Genomic DNA, 20821 nt, shown 5'->3' on the forward strand with positions numbered 1-20821 from the left:
AACCCTTTGACATGCACACTCTAACCCAGTGATTCTCAAACTGGGGTCCGCAGACCCCTGGGGTCCATAGAGACTTTCCATGGGGTCTGCAGAAAAAAAAACCCAACCGGTGAAGGAAAGCGAACTGGTGCTGAGTGGCCGGGTGCTGCTGAACGGAGCGGTGAATGGTTACCATGACGGCGGCTGTGCGCTGCAGAAAGTTATAAGATGTCTAGTCGTGGTAAAACCAGAGGGAAGGGGTGCGCCAAAGCCAAGGCCCGTTCATCCAGAGCCAGTCTCCAGTTCCTGGGTGGCTACATCCACCGACTACTGCGCAAGGGTCACTAAGCCAAACGTGTTGGGGCTGGAGCCCCGGTCTACCTGGCCGCTGTCCTCGAGTACCTGATTGCTGAGATCCTGGAGCTGGTGGGCAACGCGACATGTGACAAGAAGACGACCAGGATCATCCCCCGCCACCTGCAGCTTGCCATCCGCCACGCTGAAGAGCTGAACCAGTTGCTGGGAGGGGTCACCATAGCCCAGGGCGTGGTCCTGTAGGGGGTTTCTCTTGCTTGCTCTGGTCTCCTGCCAGGCTTCTTGCAATAATTACCCGTGAGTGGTTCGACCCACTCGCCCCTACGGTTCTCGACCTTGGACTTAGATGCAGGGAGCTGTAGTGCAGAAAAACTCAATAGACCAGGTCGAATAGCACGAAATGGATGCCTTTATTGAACAGTTTGCAGCATTATAAAATACATGTCATATGCACAGATTAAAGCAACTACAAGCATGCACACATCTATAAACTTAACTCTAGGGAAATGGGGAACACATTACAACTACCCTTAACCCCCTCCCCTAGACCTAACTAAGTTTCGATTTGAGGAACTCGGGATCATGCTCACCACTTTAAGAATTGCGAAAAGGGGTTTGTAGTCTTTCGACACAGCTTCCGTCGTCACGTGGGTTTGGAAAGTTCTGGCGCAGCTTGTTTTCCTCTTGGTTCTCCTGCGATGAGGCAGCCGATACAACCTTGGTGAGCGCTCGCCACGGATGAATCCGTTACCGCCGTGACTTTAAGAACTGGATGCACATGGGTGAATCCATTGCCGATGTGATGTTGAGACACTGGAGTGCCGGGCCCTGAGTGTCCTCTTATACGGTCATGATAATTGTCCTTCTGAGGGTGTCTTCTTCTTCGGCCTGGGTCGTCGATGATCTCCTGACAAAAGTACCCGGGCCACCCTCGTCGTCTTCCCGTCGTGGCCGGGCCTTGCCTGCCCGAACACCGAACACGTTCCGCAATCGAAGTGCTGTCTAACTGAAGAGTCCGTCCTGAAGCGTTTCTGAAGCGTCCAAAAAGTGAATCCGAAGTGAAGCTCAAGTCAAGCTACTGATGGACTTTTTCAATCCACAGTTATACCTTTTTGGAACATTCTTATCTCCCGCCAAATCATAGTCCTGTCTTTGTAATAATTTTGGCAGGCAGAACTCTCTGCAGGGGTGTTTTGTCTTCATAACGGGAGTTGGTGATAGCTTAACTGGCCTTCCTGGGCCGATAATGTCTTTGCTTTTTCACCGTAACTCGGCTTGTATATTGATCGGTCTGGAGATTGCCCTTGATGGCTGTTAAACGGCTTCTCTTTGTACAGTAAATGGGTTAAAGTGTTCATTCAATTGTCCGCCCATTTCTTGATGGGCCTCACCCTGCTACCCAAATCTGTCCTGTACTTATAATCTAATCAATATGGATACTCAGTTCCATGAGTTTCGGTTTCCCGAAACTGGTTTTCGCGGGCTTTAATGTCCTTAATCCACAAGCCTGTCTGGCTTGCAGTAACAGAAATTCAAATGGTCCCAGAAGCTGGTCACGAGGTCTGGCGGCCATTTTGTGTGCCCTTTTATCAAAGGTTTCTCTGTACAAGCTTCTTTTGGTCAATAAAGCTGTTTTATTAACCCTAACTTCTTGCGTGATTAATTATGAAAATTTCACGAATCTTACAATCCCTCCTGTGATACTGATAGCTTGCTTAAAGTATCAATAACCCTTGGTGAGCAAATTTTTTCTGATTCTCCACATCCAAACATTCCTAGTAATTAACTATCTATAACCCCCACGACACGTGCAGTTCCCACTTCAGAAAAATTACATTGTGTACAGTTGGACAATCATAGGCCGTACTACCTTAAACTATAATACATTATTCTTTCAGATGTGAAAGGGGCCGATACCCTTTACACTTCTACGTACACATTTTGTTAAACAAAAAAAAATATAAAACTCGATCACCGGTTATAACACAACAGTATTCATACACTTAAATCATATAGTAACCAAAGCCAAGAGTGGAGGGATGTTTTATCCTTTAATACATAGCAGCCTAAGTGGGGGTCTCTTCACCCACTCGTACATAGCGTTCTCTCCATTCTCCTGTGTTCTCGTGCCTCTGGAGGCGTTTGCCTCTCTTGCAATGCACGAACAGTAAATATATTACAATCAAAACCTGACACACTACTAGGATGTGGGATGCTATTCTAATCCAGGGCGGGATCTCTATATTAGTGAACAGGTCCCACCATGGTGGGGTGACTATGTCTAATATGTCTTTCCCTATCTCCAATGTCTTCTGCTCTAGTGTGTAAAAATGCTTCTGTGAAACTATTACGGCTTTTAAAATCTTGGTGAGATGTTCGGGGAGAGGGGGAATGACATAACTAAAATGCACGACGAATCGCTGCAAATCAGTGAAATTCTCTCTTACAGTGAGGTGAACGGTGGAAGGTACAGGAATGGGGACAATTCGCTGTTGTGCCACTTGAACTTCAGCCCTGGGTTTGAAACAGAAACTGCTGTCACTGACCGGACACCACCCGTGCTGTCCGTGTTGGTAGTGAGGCGCTGCAGTTGTGACACAGTATGTCCCACCTCCGATATATGCCACCTGCAGGGGCACATGGTCTTTTGCCATTGCCTCCATGGTGCAATTTACCGGCTTCGCGCTAGCGGCTCTGAACCTGCACTGTGGTTTTAAAAAGGCATTCAAGTGCTGGGGACACAGGATGATGTGTGCTCCCCGGCTTCGACACCCCGAGAGGTCGGTGCCTGTCATCGTACACTCCCATCTGATGACATAAGGTGGGACCACTGCGTAACGAATGTGCGCACCCCCCTGAATGACTCCAATGTTCTCCACCCTGTATACCGGAGCGGGTTTTGCTGTGGGACCCAACACCGGCATCCTCACCACTATTCCCATGGTAGTGTGATTCGAGCGTCCACAGTCCACTGGGACTGGGTACGCCTCTGCAGCTAGTCTGAGCTGGCACGGACTTAATGCGTTCTCGAAAGGGTGGAGCGCTTGCAAGTGCTTATTGCTGATCCAGGACGGGACCAAACCTTGTTTTAAATCCTCCAGATTACTGCGGCCCTCGCCCAGTAACCACGCCCCGTATAGCACACAAGCCTCGTTCTGTGCTGCCTGATCGGATGCATTCCGATCCTCTCTAATGAGTGCATTTACCGTTCTAGCATGCTTCTCCAGCTCAGCGATTATCTCCTTTAAGTGTAATGTCATGGCCTGGTCCTCATGTAGCTCAGAGCCCACTACCTTGTTTTCGTTTGTCAGTATGTTCTTTAACTGGGCCTTTAGACCATTAACCTGTGTCTGCAGCTCCATGTTGTCTAGAGCGTTGACAACAGATGTCCCGGTACTAAAAGCAGTGAAAATGTCATTTACAGTACCCCTTCTTTGCCTCCCTACCCGATCCAAAACGTCCTGTGGTGTGGTGTACAATTTGGCTTTGTCGATGTCGGCAAAGTCAAATTCATAAAATTGTCTGAACATCCTGGTTAACAGAACCTGGTACAATTGCTCCATTTCCTTGGGACACCACTCCGGCAATCGTACCTCAGTGAGGTTTAAAATCACTGAGGCCACCGCGTAGTGTACCCCTTGGTACAGCATCTGACCGGTGGGTACCAACACTAAACTGTTCCCGGGTCCCTTTGTGGTGGTGGGGCACCCTTCCCTCTGGGCTAGTGCTACCGGAATCGTGGGCAGGGGCTTGCGTGGGTGGGTGATGAGTTCAGTGGCGTTTACCGGAATCGGGGAGAATGGGGCTCCGCACGCCCGGGTGCTGACGTCCCACCTCATCCCTTTCCCTTCATCTTGCCACTGCCTCTGGAAAAAGATGGATATGCCCTTGGGGCAAACGCGCTTCGAACCCCACATGCAGACATATATCCCTTCATCTGGTTCCCACCATTTGTCCCAACACACACGTAATTGTCCGTGAGTCCCTGTAATTGTCCGATGGGTATTGTTACCCAGTCGCTCCCACTCGATTGTAGAGTTCTTCATATTCTTTCCCAGCTTTCGGAGCCACCACCATCTACTTAACGGTACGTTCCCATTACACACCAAACAGATCCTCTTTCCCACGGTAACGCTGACTCTGGGTGCAATGATCCTCACCCGAGGGCACAGTAACAAAGTCTCTTGGTAGGCAAACCCGGATTTGCTGGAGTATTCAGTAGAATTGGACCCCAGCCATCCTGGCCATCTCCCTTGGTGGAAGTAGGTGGCGGTTTCCTCAACCTCTCGCTTCCCCGTCCCATCCGTCGCGATGGGGGCTGTGTCCCCGGAGCATCCGAACACGATGACGTCCTTGGTGCGGCCTCGGTAGGCCAACCCGCACCCGATCGCCGCGAGCACCACGAGAATCCTCTCCATTGTATCCCTGGTTTCTGTAACCGATAAGATGATGTAGCCAGGCTCCCAATAGGTGCTGGCCTAATTAAACGGATGCTCGGGTCCCCTGACCCCGCTTCCAAACAAACACACATACTGGGCAGACTCCGAAAACTACCTTTTACAACATCCCCATCATCTTAAACTTACATGTCTTAAACTAACATTAAAATTACTTAACTTAACTTATCATTACCTAAACTTATGTACAGCGCCGCCCTCCTTCGGGCGGCCTACCTAATTCCTGTGAGGGCTGCAGTGTTCCGCCCCCTGTGGCGGGGCTGCACTGACCTTCGGCTTTGATGCCCCGCAGCCTGTCGCTGCTGCTGAACGGGAATCGTGTCTTTCCTGGGCTTTCTGAGGTCGGCGTCTACTGGGAGTGGGTGACTCGGGCCAAGACTTTACAGGCTGAGGCGTTCGGGTCGACCTACGAAGGAGCGCCTTGGGCGAGGCCCCCAGGGCTAACGGACCGGGGATCGGGACCTTCACCATCGCAGCCTGCGGTCCCACCACAGCTGCCGGCTCCGGCTCCCCTCCCTCAGGCTCCGCCCCCCCGGGGCCGGGATCTGTGGCATCCGACTCCACTCCGCCTGTCCCCACAGGCGGTGAGTCTCCGCCTCCAATCCCTACCTCCCCTAAGCTCGAGTCGGGGTCGGGACCTTCGGCCTCCGACTCCTCCTCCTCCTCCGTGATCGGGTCCGGGGCGGGGTCGAGCCGTTCGGGCTCTTCCTCGTCCGAATCCCAGATCAACGGGGAGACCTCCCACTCCATTGGGATGACTCCTCCCCTCACGCAGGCTACAGTTCCAGCCTATGTGATCTGTGACCCTGTCTCAGGCTGAGGATTTCTGTCCTCAGACCTGGCCCCGGTTGTTGGCCCTTGTGCACCCGGCTTAAACAGTTTACACTGGTTAATGTGAAACCATTTAGTACGTCGGGGCATCTTCACTGCGTAGACCATGGGGCTGGCCTTGTCTACAATGCTGTAGGGCCCCATGTACAGTGGCTCTAGACTCCCTACTCGGGCATAGTTCCTAACCATGACCTGGTTTCCGACTTCCCACTCTTGCTTCTTACGGGGTTCCAGCAACAGTCGATTGCCCTGATGCTGTTTCCCCATGTTCCCAGCCGCTTGCTCATAAACCTGTTTCAGGCGCTCCAAAAGGGTTTGGACGAACTTGTCCCAATTCACCTCTTGGAGCTGGCCCTCAGTGAGCACCGGGACTAGTACATGGGTGGGTGTTCGCATGATCCTCCCAGTCATTAACTCGTGCGGGGAGTACCCCGTACTTTTGGACTGGCTGGCCCGGATCCCCATGAGGACTAGAGGCAGGATCTCTGTCCATTTCTTGGGCGAGCCCATTGCCTCTTTCCTCAGCTTTTCCTTGAGGGTCCGGTTCATGCGTTCAACAATCCCGGACGACTGGGGATTGTGCGCTACGTGACACTTCCCTTCAATGCCCAAGAGCATGAAGGTGTTCTGCATCACTTGGCCGGTGAAATGACTCCCACGGTCGGACTCCACAAACCGGGAGAGCCCCCACCGTGAGAACACTTCCCGGATCAAGATCTTGGCAGTACCCAGCACCGTAGCTGTTCTACACGGGAAGACTTCTACCCACTTGGTAAACACATCCACCAGGACAAGGCAGTACTTATAGCCTCCCTGGGCGGTGGGCAGGGGCCCTATGTAGTCGACCTGGATCGACTGCCATGGTCCCTCTACCCTCCTGATGTGCCCCATGGGCACCTTCCTTTTCTGGGGGTCTGGGTTGTTTGCAGCGCACACGAGACAGCTTGCACAGAACTCGCGGACATCGTCTCAAAGTCCCGGCCACCATCCCGTCTGCTCTACCCGTTGCCAGTAACCTCAGGCCTGGGGTGTCCTGCCCCTGGACCCTCATGGGCCAGTTGAAGGAATTCCCTCTGGTGCTGCTGCGGCACAACCCACTGTTCCTCTCGGAACAATATGCCTTCCTTGACTGAGAGGGCTGCCGTACTGTACGGACCCTCTACCTGCTTGCCCTCAGTGATAGCATTGAGGACTGTTTTCAGGGCGGGATCCCGGGTTTGGACAGTCTTTAGGTCTAGGGGCGGTGTCACCCCTGTATTCCCTGGAGTCCCCTCCCTGCCTCGGATCGCTGCCACGGGTCCATAGGGGTCCCAGAAAATGCCATTGTGGGCACCCTCCCTGGCTAGCGCATCCGCCTGCTGGTTACCCTGACTGCGGGGTTCTGTGGTGGAATGAGCCTTCACCTTGTGGATGAACACCTCCCCTTCCTCCCCCACTGCTGCCAGGATCTTTTCCAGCAAGGGCTTAACTGTTAAAGGTCGCCCGTCCGCGGAGGTGTATCCGCGATGAGACCAAATGGCCAGGCATTCCGTACACGAATTGCATGTGAACATGCTGTCTGAGCAGATCGTGTATGGGGTGGGGAAGATCTCGGGGTGGGTAACCACGTACGCCACCGCGGACAGTTCAGCCTGCTGTGCGCTCATAGTGCTGGGGAGCCTAATCGCCAGGGCAATGTTTGCCGCGGGGTCATAAACTCCACACCCTGTGAGTCGTTCGCCAGCGGATACCGTGCTGGAACCGTCTACATAGATCTCGCGGCCTGTAGAGTGTATCCCGGCCCGTAAACCTATGTTGACCTCCCATACCCCTTCGACGGAACACCGATGGGCTGTTCCGGGGTATACCAGGTTGGCCGCGAGCTTCGGCTCGCAAAGACTTTTAACTTTGAGATCCATCTGGGAAAGGAGGAGGGTCCAGCGCGCAATCCGAGCGCTGCTTACGGTCCCATCCTTAATCCTTCCATCCAGAAGCATCTTTGTGGGTGTGTGGTGGGTGAGGAGAGTGATGGGAGAGGTTCCTGTGAAGATCGCTGATCTGTTCACAGCCCAATGCGTGGCCAGGAGATGCCGTTCGCAATTGGAAAAACTCCTCTCCACATCCGTAAGCACCCTGGAGGAGTAGACCACCGGCCTCAGCTTGCTGTGTCGCTCCTGGAGCAGCACGGCACTCAGGCTGTCTCCACTGGCGGCTACTTCCAGGAAAAACTCCTCTCCCCCATCTATGGCCCCTAGGGCTGGCGCGGTCTGCAGGTCCCTTTTCAACTTCTCAAATGCTGCCTGACAACCCTCGTCCCAAGACCACTCGACTCCCTTGTGTAAGAGTCGGAGTAGCGGGGCTGCTGTGGCTGCATAGTCCTCGATGAAGTCTCTGCAGTACCCGGTCAGTCCCAAAAAGGACCTCACACCCGTTACTGTTTTAGGAATCGGCAAATCTTGAACCGATTCCCGCCTAGCCTTATCTATGGCTCTTTCCCCAGCGCGGATGGTCAGACCCAGGAATTTCACCTCCTGCTGGCCGATCCGTGCTTTCTTTGGGTTTACTTTAAAACCCTTCCTTTCCAGTAGCTCCAATAATTCGGCTAAAGTGGGCCGTGCTCCTCCCTTGAATCGGTGAACAGGAGCAAGTCGTCCACATACTGCACTATCTGATTGGGCTGGCTAAATTCCTTTAAGCTTCCTGCCATGCACTGATGGAAAATGCTGGGGCTGTTGTGAAAACCCTGTGGCAAGCAGTTCCAAGTGTACTGTTGCCCTTTAAAAGCAAAGGCAAACTTGTACTAATCCTCCCGTCACAACGGAATGGACCAAAAACCGTTCGAGATATCCAGCACCGTGAACGTGGTCGCGGATGCTGGAATACTCCCTATTAGGTCGGCAACTGCTGCTACCGTGGGTGCGCAGGCTGGGATGTTACTGTTGAGGACTTTGTAGTCCACCGTGGCCCTCCATGAATTGTCCGGCTTCTTTACCGGCCATAATGGGGAGTTCACGTGAGTGGCTATCGGCCTCAACACGCCCTGCTGCACTAATGAAGATATTGCTATCTCCATATTGGGTTCTGCTTCCTTGGGGAAGTTATACTGCTTTTGGGGTCGGATCATGGGGTCCCCGTCTACGCTGACCTCAAACCCGGTGACCTTCCCACAGTCGTGCTTGTGGGTGGCAAACGCAGTCAGATTGTCCGACACACACGCTTGCAAGTCCATTGGGACGTCCGCGACCATAAGCTCGAGGTCGTAACCTCCTGACGGCTTCATGGTGCACAGGGCCCCTTATTCTCCCTTCCCTGGGATCACGACTACCTTGCCTAACCCGTTCTCGGCTCCCCAGAGACAGTGATATCTAAGGTCCACGAGGATCCCGTGTTCCGCCAAGAAATCAGACCCGAGGATGCCTTTTCCACCCCCCTCGCTCCACTTCAGCAGGATACACATCCATGTGGTTTGGAGTGCTCCCAAATGAATGGAGAGCGGGATGGAGTACGCGCCAGCCTGTTCTTTGCCTGTGAAACCCGCTACTGAGAATGGAGCCTGGGTAGACAGAGGTGAGGCAAAAGGTTTAGCCGTGTGGATCACGGTACATGATGCCCCCGTATCCAATAGGTAACTACCCTTTTCCTTCTCTACCTCCATCTCCACAAGGGGTCTTCTCCACGCGTCATACCGGAGCGGACACAGGTAGACGGGCTGCGCTGGCTTTAGTCATTTGGGCGCTGCGGTTTGGGCTGGGGGAGCAACAGGGCCGTTGGCGACTGCCACCTTCCCCTGCGAGGTCATTAGAGACCGCATTGCCTCTAAAACTGACTCGATCGCATCGGGATGGATCGACACATCGGCTCCTTTCTCCCGGATGGGCGTTTGGGCTGGGGCTGAGGGAGCTTTTCCCTTTGAATCCTTCCAAGGATTTTTACAGTCCCGGCGCCAGTGACCTTCCTTCCCACACCCGTAACAACTACTCTTGGCTTGGGGAGGGCGATTCCCCTCCTAATGCCATTCCTTTTTAACAGGAGCTGCAGGCCTCAACTCATGCACCTTTCCCTTCGGGGGAGGCACTTCCTTACTCCTGCTGTTCCTGTAACCTATCGTGAGCTGATCAAGTACTAACTCTTCCGTGGAGTGGGGGTTATTGGGGTCAAACCATGTTTTGGCCTGCTCCCTCACCTGGGGCAAGCAATTGGTGACCAGGCACCGGAGCCAATGAGCCCTTTGGCCATCGTCCAGCCCGTTCCGGGCCGGCCCGCCCGGGCAGCTGCGCCGATACACTGACCACAACCTTCCGGCGAAAACCCGTGGGGGCTCTCCCTCAAGCTGTACCGTCCTACCCAATTGGAGGAACGGATTTCCGTCATCTTCCCCCATAACCTGCAGGACCTCGTCCCGTAAATCCTCATACACCCCGTGTCCTCTCTTGCTCTCATCAGAGAGACACTGGAGTACTGAGCTGTCCAGGGAGAACAGCAGCATTTTGCACTGTTCTCTCCCGTCGCAGTCATTTACTGCTGCGGTCTGCTCCACGTCCCTAAAATGGACGAAGGGACCTCCTGACTCGGTGAGTTTTGGGATGTGGCTTATCATTGCCCTTAGCTGTTGTGCACTGTGGGGCATTATGATCTGATTGACGAGGGGTCCGTCCTCGCCATCGTCGTTGCCCGGACCGAGCCTCCGGTGTCGAACGGGACACAGCGGTACCGGCTTCGACTCTACTACCTGGGGTTGCTCTACCTCCGGAATCTCTTCGACTAACTTCACCATTTCTTTCCCCTCATCCCAAGACTCACTATAGCTGGGAGGTGCCGATGGCATGGTGGTTGGTACCACAACTGCCTCTTGCGGAATCGGTCTTTTGGATTCCTTGGCTAACAGTATCTGGCTCACTGGTGGGTTTATGAGACACACCAAGCCGTTTACCTTTGCTAGGGCCGTTCTCAGGTCTTCTAGTTCCCTTTGGCAAGCGCTATGGTCGGCGTTCTCAGACCTATCCTCGATGGCCATCTTGTAAGCTGCCCTAGCTCACAGAATACTTTCCTCCTGTGCCTCTACCTGCTGAGCTAGGCGGAAACACCTGTCCCTTATTCTACCTTCACTGGCCTTGGCCTCAATGACCTGACACTCCAAGTAATCTATCTTGGTCTCATGGCGATGGGTTACGGATTGGCGTTCCTGATTCAGCGCATTGAGCGATGCAATCAGTTTCTTTCCTCCCGCAACCTTTTCCTCTACTTCTGCTAGTAACCCCTTGATCTGGGCCATCTGTGCTACAACGACTTGGTCCAAAAGCTGGACTTGCTTCTTGTAGCACATCAGCCAGACCGCTTTCTCTACAGATCTTTTGTGCTCTTTGCTTTCTGTCCACTTGATGGCTGCGTCTAGCGGGCGCCTATCTCTTAATAGGTCAGATATCCACTGTTTTGTGAGGTTTACCTTCCCAAAAACATAATCCGCTATTCTCTCATCCATTACATTTCGTTTATTCAGACCTTGATCTAAAACACTACATTCCTGCTGCCAAGGTCCTGCCGCGGTCGCCATCTCTGTAGGGGGTTTCTCTTGCTTGCTCTGGTCTCCTGCCAGGCTTCTTGCAATAATTACCCGTGAGTGGTTCGACCCACTCGCCCCTACGGTTCTCGACCTTGGACTTAGATGCAGGGAGCTGTAGTGCAGAAAAACTCAATAGACCAGGTCAAATAGCACGAAATGGATGCCTTTATTGAACAGTTTGCAGCATTATAAAATACATGTCATATGCACAGATTAAAGCAACTACAAGCATGCACACATCTATAAGCTTAACTCTAGGTAAATGGGGAACACACGGCACATCGTAAAAGGGGTAACACATTACAACTACCCTTAACCCCCTCCCCTAGACCTAACTATGTTTCAATTTGAGGAACTCGGGATCATGCTCACCACTTTAAGAATTGCAAAAAAGGGGTTTGCAGTCTTTCGACACAGCTTCCGTCGTCACGTGGGTTTGGAAAGTTCTGGCGCAACTTGTTTTCCTCTTGGTTCTCCTGCGATGAGGCAGCCGATACAGCCTTGGTGAGCGCTCGCCATGGATGAATCCGTTACCGCCGTGACTTTAAGAACTGGATGCACATGGGTGAATCCATTGCCGATGTGATGTTGAGACACTGAGTGCCGGGCCCTGAGTGTCCTCTTATACGGTCATGATAATTGTCCTTCTGAGGGTGTCTTCTTCTTCGGCCTGGGTCGTCGATGATCTCCCGACAAAAGTACCCGGGCCACCCTCGTCGTCTTCCCGTCGTGGCCGGGCCTTGCCTGCCCGAACATCGAACACGTTCTGCAACCGAAGTGCTGTCTAACTGAAGAGTCCGTCCTGAAGCGTTTCTGAAGCATCCAAAAAGTGAATCCAAAGTGAAGCTCAAGTCAAGCTACTGATGGACTTTTTCAATCCACAGTTATACCTTTTTGGAACATTCTTATCTCCCGCCAAATCATAGTCCTGTCTTTGTAATAATTTTGGCGGGCTGAACTCTCTGTAGGGGTGTTTTGTCTTCATAACGGGAGTCGGTGATAGCTTAACTGGCCTTCCTGGGCCGATAATGTCTTTGCTTTGTCACCGTAACTCGGCTTGTATATTGATCAGTCTGGAGATTGCCCTTGATGGCTGTTAAACGGCTTCTCTTTGTACAGTAAATGGGTTAAAGTATTCATTCAATTGTCCGCCCATTTCTTGATGGGCCTCATCCTGCTACCCAAAGCTGTCCTGTACTTATAATCTAATCAATATGTATACTCAGTTCCATGAGTTTCGGTTTCCCGAAACTGGTTTTCGCGGGCTTTAATGTCCTTAATCCACAAGCCTGTCTGGCTTGCAGTAACAGAAATTCAAATGGTCCCAGAAGCTGGTCACGAGGTCTGGCGGCCATTTTGTGTGCCCTTTTATCAAAGGTTTCTCTGTACAAGCTTCTTTTGGTCAATAAAGCTGTTTTATTAACCCTAACTTCTTGCGTGATTAATTATGAAAATTTCGCGAATCTTACAGTCCTACCCAACACCCAGGCTGTTCTGCTGCCGAAGAAAACAGGCCACCCGAGCAAGGTTTACGCCTGAATAGCCATGAAAGAAATCAACTCACAACAAACCACAAAGACTCTTTTAAGAACCACCCACATTCTCTTTCCAAAGAGTTTCATCCCAATTGTCTCACAGACTCAGAGAATTTAATTTGAAGAAACTCTGGGAGATTTACCTTAAACCTTGTATCTCGTTCATGGAGACTGGGATCTGCCAGAGATTTATATTCTTTTTTTGCCCCCGACTTTTTACTTCTTTTACTTTAATGCAGAAAAAAATGTACTGAGAAAATGAATTAATTTACTGGGTGGATGTACATTGTTTTCAATGTAAAATCTGCTTGAAATTGAAAATGTAAATGTGAACCAACAGTAACTAAAAGAAAAATGATCCAACGAGATAGTTTGTCAAATTTAACTGGTGTGAACAGCAGGTTTGACTTTGCAATCAAAAATATTATTGAAGATTATTTGTTTCTTCAAAATAAAGAGAAGGAGGGGGTGAGAAGGACTGCGGGCCAGCAGCGGCCGCAATGCCACCGCCAGCAACAGGCCTCGGAAGTGGAAAAGCGCAGGGCCAGCTGTTCGGAGAGGAACCGACCATCTGTAAACAAAGATCCCGTCCCGACTACCAGCCGGCTGCAGCAGTGCCGGGATACGGCCAAAAGGAACAGGCCCCATAAGTCACACATTCATTACATTAGATCTGTCTGTCCACGGTCATGGGCTGACCAAGGAGCAAATCTAACATAATAATCTGGGCAGCACTTGAATACACTGAATAGCCAATGCATTTGCAATTTAAAAAAATTAATGCTTTAAAATCACTCTCATTTTATACATGCATACTTGTGATTACTAATCCATTTGAAACAGGGTCCTTTAAACAAAAAAGTTCGAGACCAACTGCTTTAACCCATTCTCACTCTTCAGCCCTTCAAATGAAATCTTTGTGCGCATCGAGCATTCTGGGTGTCTCTGGAGACCTTTCGATGTTAGTTGCCATTCGTACCAATGTTGGTCTTTGGGTAGATGCAGTTCATTGGACAGTGGAAGAACTGGGAGAAATGCTGGACAAGACGATTAATGTATGGGAGCAGGGAATGTTCCGCCAAAGAGCTCTAACCAAGAGCTGCTGTCACCAGTATTGTCTTCCTCTGGTGAAGGCCTCCCTCCACTGGCAGTTCCATGTGTTGTTCTCGTTGCAATGTAAAGCTATGCAACATACCGTAAACCACTATGATATGAGACACTCTGTGGGCTGTATTGCAGCACGCCACTAGACCTGGCCAGGCATCAGAGTCCAGAGTGTGTGTTCCTGTTACATGTGTAGGGGATAGCTCTTGTTCCTAAGCAGCCAGCCTCTGACTTGCTCTGCAGGCTCAAAGAGCAGAGAATGGAGGACTGGTACAATATTAAGTCCTCATGACAGTTGCCAGTCTAGTGAGCACAGACCTGCATTAAGCACTGCTGCTCATCACACATCAGTTAGACATTAAATCAGTGAAAGCCCTTATGATTTATGAAAACAGCGGGGTCTCCTAAATGAGCGACAGCAGCCAGAATCTTACAGGAGTTTGCGCCAGTGCAGTCCTTTCAAACTGAGAGCAGGGCTCAATTTCCTCCCTTGATCTGGACAACCACCCATTCACAGGTGGTAATCCTATCGGGTGCACAACCAGCCCGTGTAAACGACCTGAATCCAGAAATTCAGCCTGCTTCAACTACTTTCAAGTTGGGTCTTTTCAAACACGGGTACAATGGGGGAGGAAAGTTGGCCTCAGAATGTCAAACTGATATCAGTTTTGCTACAGTTATACTGCTTATCTTATATGCTTGGGAAGATGTGTAGGGTGTGGTGTGTGTGCAGTCAGCTCTGCCCCTGACTGTTTTGAGCGGTTCGAATCACTCCCACACCCCTGGGTTCTATACACCGGACTTAGGTACAGGCGGCGATACAGAATTGGAGTAGACAACTGGTTTGGTACAAGAAAACTGTATTTTATTAAAAAGGCACAATAAAATTACAACACTGAAAATTACTGGAATAGTTACAGGCATACAAGAGTACACTTAATTAGGAATGGGAAACACACGGCACATCGAGGGAAAAATCACATTAATAATCCCCCTACCCTTTCCCACCCCCAATATCTAACCAGATTGTGCTATAAGGGGCCAGGGATTATGTTCGCCAATAAGGGTTTCTGGACAGGTCGAATCCTGTCGATTAAGCCGGTTGCGGTTTTGGGGTTTGCTCTTTGTGTCCTTTGGGGCCTGCCATCGCCACGAGGTCCCAGGGCGCGGTGGTGGAGTTGTCTGAGTAAAGTACCCTCTTTTCTCCATTAAAGATAGGGAGTAAAGTCTTTGTTGGGTATTTTACCTTGTAGAGTGGAAAACTTCGGGTTTTGTTCTTCTGGTGGTGGTTTGGTCGTCGAAGTTTTGTTGCGGTTGGGGTTCGGTTGGCGGTCTTCAGTGTTAGCTTGGTCGTGGTGGCCTAGATCACTACCTGTGCAGTGGCAATGATCTGAAGGTATGGTTTACCCGGCCCCTTTTGTTACCGCAGTGCTCGTGGTCGTTCTGCTTCATTGAGTTTCGAGTATCCCTGGTCTGGAGCATGTGCCTGCTTGTCCTCCCACGCTTCTCCACACTGCCCTTCTCTGCTTGTCGGCCTTGCTGTTCATCTTGCCTGCTTGCTGCACACACCCCTTCGGTTATCGGTGGGCCTACAATTATACTATTTTGGAGGTTGTTATCTGCGCGCCAAATCAGGGTTAGTTCTTTGTCTAATTTTGGCGGGCTCGTTAAAGTGATTATAGTCGTTCACCTTAACTGCTTTTGGGGAGGTTGTCTCGTTGCTAAATGATCTTTAATGTCTCGGTATTTGTTATTCATAATGTTTAATCGGCGTCTTCCTGGCTTGGTAGCTACTTCGAACTGTAACCAATTATTTATGCAAAGGTTTGATGGGTTCAAGATTAAGTCTTTCCTGAGTTGATCTGTTTCAAAATGAAGAATGCGTATTCTGTATTATCTAGTTGTCTGGCTTCAGAAATAACAAGTCTCTCACAGGCCCAGGCATGTCATTTGATCTGCCGTTTTTGCAGGGTTCTGCTTTCCAATCTTGCAGGCTTCTGCCACGAGGTCCAGAAGCCATTTTCTTTAGGGTACCCTTATTAATAACTTTGTCCTTCAGGGTCCCTTTATTACTAACTTTGGGGAATGTGGGAATTTTAAGAACCCTACACTCCCCCCTGTTGATACTAAAACTCGCTTTAAGTATCATACTTACGAAGGTGAGCAAAATTCCAACCCTCCACAGCCAATCTTCCCTGTAATTACCTATCTAAAATCCCATGACACATGCATTTCCCATTCTTTGGAAATGTAGTGTACATAAGCATACATAGGCAGAGTACAGTTGTTTACACACATCCAAGCATGGAGGGGTCCAACATCCCTGCACCACTTGGGACACACATCTTTATTAAAAATAACACGTCAAAGTCTTCATTAAAAATAACAAAAATGCAAAAAAACTACAATCTTTATTCAGAAATATAAAATAAAAGATTCAAACAGGTGTATCTCCTTCCACCTTAACATAATGCTCCTTCCAAGTCCTTTGGTTTCGGAATTCTAGTATTTGGCCTTTTCCCTTGCACTGAGTGCACACTAGGTACTATACTATTCCCAGCTGGCAAACCACGAGGATGTGGGAAGCCAGTCTAACCCATGAAGGGACCTCTATATTTTCAAAAATGTCCCACCAGGGTGGAACTACAATGTCCAATATCTTGGCCCCTATCACTACTGTCTTCTGCTCTAACGTGTAGAAATGTTTCTGAGACGATTACTGCTTTTAGTAACTTGGTGAGATGTTCTGGTAGAGGGGGAATCTTGGAGCCGAAATGTGCTACATATTTTTGCAGGTTGGTGAAATTTTCTGTTACAGTGAGGTGAACAGTGGAGGGTTCAGGAATGGGGACAATTCGTTCCTGGGTCACTTGAACTTCTGCCTTGGGTTTAAAGCAGAAACTGCTGTCACTTACCGGACACCAGCTATGCTATCCATGTTGGTAGTGGGGCGCACCTGTGGTGACACAATATGTCCCACCTCCTATATATGCTACCTGTGGGGGAACATGGCCTTGTGCCATTACCTCCATGGTACAGTTTATAGGTTTTACGCCAGCAGCTTTAAACCCGCACTGTGGTTTTGAATAGGCATTCACGTGCTGGGGACACAGTATTATGTGTGCTCCCTGGCTCCGGCATCCTGAGAGGTCAGTACCTGTCATGGCGTTCTCCCACTTTATGACATGAGGTGGGAGCGCTGTGAAACGGATGTGTGCACCCCTTGAATGACTCCAATATTCTCTACCCTGTATACCGGTGCGGGTCGGGCTGTCCCACCCATGACTGGCATCCTCACTACTATCCCCATGATAGTGTGGTTAGAGCGTCCACAATCTACCTGGACAGGGTAGGCCTCAGAAGCTAGCCGGAGTTGACACGGGCTTAATGCATTCTCAAAGGGATGGAGGGCTGTGAGGTGCTTGTTGCTGATCCAGGAGGGGACTAAACCCTGTTTTAAATCCTCCAGGTTACTGCAGCCCTCGCCCAGCAACCATGCCCCATACAGTACGCACACCTCGTTCTTTGCAGCCTGATCTGAAGCATTCCTGTCCTCTCTTATGAGGGCATTTACAGTTTTGACATGCTTCTCCAGCTCAGCAATGATCTCCTTTAAATGGACCATCATAGCTTAGTCCTCGTGTAACTCTGAGCCTACTACTGTATTTTCATCCATTAAGATTTTTCGCAATTGTGTTTTCAAACCGTTTATCTGTGTCTGCAATTCTATGTCATCCAGGCTGTTTATAACAGAGGATCCTGTGTTAAACGCTGTGAAAACATCATTCCAGGCTCCCCTTCTTTGTCTCCCCGCATTACCAAAATACTCAGTGTGTGTAGTGTACAGTTCTGTCTTGTCTACATTGGCAAAATTGAACTCGTAGAATTTCCTAAACATTTCTTTTAACAGGGCCTGGTATAGCTGTTCTGTCTCTTTGGGGCACCACTCAGGTAAGTGTACCTCGGTGAGGTTCAGGATCACGGAAGCTACCGCGTAGTGTACCCCCTGGTATAGCACCTGTTCCGTCGGCACTTGTACCAGCCCATTCCCTGGTCCCTTGGTGGTGGCAGGGCACCCCTCTCTGTGTGTCCTTGCTGCCTGGGTCATGGGCAGGGGCTTTCGGGCGCGTGCCACTAGTTCAGTGGCTTTAACTGGGGCTGGGAAGCATGGGACTATGCAAGTGTGTAGGTGGGAATCCCATTCCACCCCCCTCCACTTATCCTGCCATGATGCGGAGAAGATGATGGATATGCCCGTGGGGCAGGCCCTTTTTGACCCCCACATACAGACATAAATTCCTTGTTCCGACTCCCACCACTTATCCCAGCATACTCTAGTCCCCCCTCGGGTTCCCTAGTCGTACCCAGTCAGCTGTACGGTCCCCCATGTCTGTGCTCAGCTTCCTGAGCCACCACCACCTTCCCAGGGGAATCAGTCCTCTGCAGGTCAGGCACACGCGTTTCCCCTCAGTGACCCGGCCCGTGAGGCCACAACCTGTACGCTGGGACAGGGGAGGGAGGCCTCCCTGTAGGTGAACCCGGTCTGGCTGGAGCACCGGGTGGAGTTAGATCCCAGCCACCCTGGCCATCTTCCCTCATGGGAATAGATGGCGAGCTCCTCCACGCCTCGTTCGCTGCCCCCCGCAGTCACAACCGGTGCTCTCTCTCCTTAGCACCCATAAATGTGGGAGTCCTCCACGTCACCTCGCTTCCCAGTGCTCATTCCTATCAGGGCGAGTAGGAGTATGCCACCCTTCATCTCAAAATCCCTTCTGTAAAGAGACACAAGAGCATATAGCCAGGTCCCGAGAAGATTCTCTGACTTGGGTAAAGCATAGTCGAGTCTTGCGACCTCGACTCAATACAAACATTCTTTAACAATAACACTGAAACTACCAATCACCTCGTATAAACTTAAACTAACACCCAAACTTAACAATAACTAAATTACATTACAGAAACTATGTACATCCGCCGCCCATCTCCGGGTGGCCAGGCTAATCCCTGTTCGGGCTGCAGCACACTACTCCCTTCGGTGTGGCTGCTCTGTCCTGTTCCTTTGGTCCCTCGCAGCTTGCGGCTGCTGGCTGGGAATCTCTGTCCTCAGACCGATCCCTGACTTGAGAGGCTGCCCATTTAAACTGGGGAGCCGGTGACCATGGTTTCTTTGGACGTGGCGCTCGTGGGGACCTTCTAGGGACTTTGGCTGGTGGGGGTTTTCTGGCTGGTGGTTTTTTAACACGAGCCACTGCCCCCTCCAGTGCGGTCTGTGAACTTTCCACTGCCGCTGGCTGGGGATTTTCATCCTCAGGCTTTACCTCTCCTAAACCTGTGCTAGGGGCAGGTAACTCTTCGCAGCCTGGTGCTGCAGGCTGATGGTCCTCTGTAGTGTATGTGCCTTGATGAAGGAACTATATTCTGCAGCCCCTGTATACTGCAGTACCAGTAGTGACCACCCCTGTATATAAGCATGTATAGTAACTTTGTATAGTAGTTCCAGTTTTGTCTCCGTTCAGTAAACACCTGTTATAACCAACTTCTGCAGTCCGTGTCTCAATTACACACGGACATTACATTGGCAACGAACAGATCCGAACTTACCTACAGTTCTGCACCACCTCACGGGGATCCATCCCTGAAGCGAAGTTATTAGAGGTCGAAGCCAGAAGGAAGAAATCCAAAAAAAAACAAACAGAAGAAAAGGGCGTCGACCGTGGGCAACCGCCCTCTGATTCATCGAATTCGAAGATTTGCAGGAGAGGCTGTCGAGAGCTGGGCTTGGTGTTCCAACTAATCGGGCTGGTGGCAGGTAGTACACTGATCCTTCCTGGGCTGCGGCGGGCTAGAGCTCGATCGGGTGGCTTTTCAACGGGGCCGAGCAGCGTTGTCGGGAAGAGGAGAGAGAGAGAGAGGGTGGAGCACACAGGGCGCGGCCGGTGCTACGAAGCCGGGCAGCGTACAGACCCGAGAAGAGGGAGGAAAGTGTCCCATAGGGTCTGCTCTGACGACGGGAACAGTAATTAAAATAAAAGAAAAAGAAATTAGAAGCGCAGAAAGCCGCGAGGAGCTGCAGTTTGCCACAGGGACCGCGGAGAGCGGTGTTGGCAGCAGCACGGGGGGAAGCGCGTGAAGACCATAGGGCGTCACCATCAAGGCATAAAAACGCCAGCAACAGCGTTGGCAGCAACGGAAAAGACAGAAAGCGTGGGAGGCACCATCTTAATCCAGCGGGGAAGAAGGAAAAGCGCGGGAGGCGCCATTTTGTTCAATTGGGGAAGAAGGCAAAGCGCGGGAGGCACCATTTTGTTCAATCGGGGAAGAAGGCAAAAGGCGGGAGGCGCCATCTTAGATCTCCAAGATGCCGAAGACTGGCAATATCACTGCCATCGATAATGAAATAGAAGACTGGACCACGTATGTGGAAAGAGTCGAAGTATATTGCAAGGCAAATGAAGTAGCCGATGAGAAAAAGGCATCGGTACTACTAAACTTAATGGGCGCAAGAACATACGGCCTATTGCGGAACCTGATCACTCCAGTCAAACCGATGGAGAAGAGTTTTAATGAAATTGTTGATATCCTACAGGAACACCTAATCCTACACCGCTGCTGATAGCAGAAAGATTTAAATTCCACAAGAGAAATCAGCATAAAGATGAGAGCAATGCTGATTACCTTACGGAACTACGCAAGCTATCAAAGCACTGCCAGTTCGGAGCACGACTGGCAGATACCCTACGGGACAAATTTGTCGCTGACGCTAGATAAGGCTTTCAGCGTGGCAGTATTGTACGAAGCAGCAGCAAGGGGAGCTGCGGAAATACAGCAAAAGCCACAGGAATACGCACCCATGAAATGACACGGGGATTTGAAAAATGTTATCGCTGCGGCAGAACAACCCATGACCAGAAGGACTGCTGGTTCAAGGACAAAACATGCAGGCAATGCGGAAAGATGGGACACATTGCACGAGTTTGCAGGTCCGGGAAGAAGACTAACGACAACAAAAAGACTACTAAGGAAAAGTACAGGAAAGTACAAAAGATGACGGACAGTAGTTC

At 50.6% G+C, this 20821-nt stretch overlaps 1 pseudogene; it reads left to right on the plus strand.

The window, feature by feature from the left end:
* Nucleotides 1-207: 207 nt before the first annotated feature.
* Nucleotides 208-12660, plus strand: LOC147112605 (histone H2A-like; annotated as a pseudogene).
* Nucleotides 12661-20821: the final 8161 nt, after the last annotated feature.

This window comes from Somniosus microcephalus, chromosome 9 (assembly GCF_052327205.1).
Source record: "Somniosus microcephalus isolate GS21.2 chromosome 9, FLI_Smic_1.0, whole genome shotgun sequence".
Lineage (NCBI taxonomy): Eukaryota > Metazoa > Chordata > Chondrichthyes > Squaliformes > Somniosidae > Somniosus > Somniosus microcephalus.